We start from the raw sequence: 2,307 nt of genomic DNA, 5'->3' as shown, positions 1-2,307 counted from the left end.
AACCACCTATCAGTATAGACAAGAATGTTGCTCCGGTATCTGACTACCATGTTAACTTGAGATCTTTGTTGGTGTTATTTTTATATTCTTTTTTTATAGACAATCTTTATTTTTTTCTATATAATATTGAGGTGCGAGATCATTATTTGACCACAAATGAAGAAGAACCTCTCACCACCTGTTCTTAAGTCTTTGGACTTGATGTTCGGTCTAAGTTTTGATTTGATACTCGAGTTTATCCTTTTCCTTAAGTTCTTGCCTTTGGCATTGAAATTTGGGTTTTGACCTCTATAATTTTGACCCTTAGAATTTGGACTTGGGCTTTACGATTCAATAAGATTGACCTTGGCTTTAAGCTAGTTTTTATGATTTTTTGAATTCTCTAAGTCTGAATTGATCCTCTATCCTAATGGATTGAAGAACAGACGTAAGAGTGAGAGAAGACTGGGATCTTCAAAGATCATGGATAAATTGAGACCAAGAGGATGGAAGTTTATCTACCAGGCATGATTTTATTTGATGGGTTTCATCAAGAGTACATCGCCATCTATGGGTGTGTTGTCCATCATTTTAAAATTATGGAAGTTTGAAATGGTGAACCTCATAGCCCTCTCATTATCTCAAGTATAGGCTTCTTCTAAAACCTATCAGAGTTCTTTAGAGATTTTATATTTTTATATATTTTATATAATTCACCTGATAGGTAACTAAATATTCTAAACCTACAATGATAGTCTATTAGAATATGTGATAGAGGAGGATGATTTTAAAGAAAGTAATTTTTCTAGAGTAGATAATAAACCTAGAGATATTAATCAATCTTCTAATTGTTCTTGCCACCCAAGAAATCTTTTTTTATTGAATCGATCAGGTTTAAGACTAAATAAGTCTTCTAATCCTACAGAAAAGTATCTTAAAAGAAAACTAATAAATAAATCTTTGATCCTATGAAAAAGTATCTTAAAAGAAACCTAAGGAATAAGATTGAGAGAGATTAAAGCTACAAAAAAAATACATTGAATTCTTTTAGTCATCCATATCATTGATCTATTTGTAAAGATTTATTATTTTTTACTTTATTATTTTTATTTTTTAGCAACAATTGATAAATTTACAAGTTAATGTTCTACATATAAAGCAGAAAATTAAGTTTTTTTTAAAAAAATAAATTTAAATAAACTAATATGCAAAAAAATTTAAAAAATAAATACTATAGTCAACAGAACCAACTATACAAGATTTGATGAATGAAATAAATATTATGCTATAATATTTGATGTATTGTTAGTAATTAAATCACAATTGAAATGGATGAATATCTTAGATTATTGGGAATATACAATATAATTGTTTCTCATGAGAGCCGATTGTAATCTAATTGAACTAACAATCAAAATTATTATAAAATTAATATTAAATTAAACTAAAAACTTACAGATCAGAGATGTGTAGGATTGTTCTAAGGCGATTTTCGATTCTCATGTGAGATGAAACTCGAAAACTCCACCTTTAGATACAACATGTGACCTCTCTTGTGGCACGACTATGAAGAGAATGAGAGAGAGTAGAGAGAAGAAGATAATCAAATAAGGGATAAGATTAGAAGAGGAGAGAATGTTTTTTCTTGCTTACACAAACACCCTACTAAAGGCCCAAGAACTAGCAGTTTGGGCTAATCCAACATTAAGAAAATCACTAATCGATCTAATGGGTAAAAATCAATAGGCAAAAAAGCAACATTAAAATATGATATTTATCTCAAATTAAATAAGAAAAAATAGTAGTAATCATTCAAAAAATAAATAGAGAAAAAATGTGAGCCTTGCCATGCCGCAGATGCGGGTACAGTGCGATCACATCCGAGCCAAGTTGGATCCATGCGTACGTATGTGTTTGGCCTAAAACTTTACAAAGCCCAAGAGAAGAGTTTTCAATATAAACCCTTTTCGACTTTTTTCCTATCCAATGTAGACTAAACAATTCAAACCTTAGGGTTTGTTTGGAATTGGTTGGTGAAAATTTTAAATTTTTAATTCTTCAAAACACCAATATATATTGAGTACTATGTTGCCACTCAAAAAGATGGTCCCATACCTAGTAATCAAGTACTGAAGTAGTAGTTGTCTTGTTCCCATTTTGAATTTCCTAAGTGTTTATCAGCACAAAAATAGTATATAAGCGATGGCAAATAAGCTGTCGCTAATAGTACACGTGTTACGATGGAAACTAATCCATCGTTAAAAGGCTGACGACTTATTAGCAACGACTTATTTGGTTGCCGTCGCTATAAATTTAATTTTAAATAAT

Source organism: Elaeis guineensis, chromosome 1 (assembly GCF_000442705.2).
Source record: "Elaeis guineensis isolate ETL-2024a chromosome 1, EG11, whole genome shotgun sequence".
Taxonomy (NCBI): Eukaryota; Viridiplantae; Streptophyta; class Magnoliopsida; order Arecales; family Arecaceae; genus Elaeis; species Elaeis guineensis.
The sequence above is the reverse complement of the archived record's forward strand: the minus strand, read 5'-3'. Positions refer to the sequence as shown.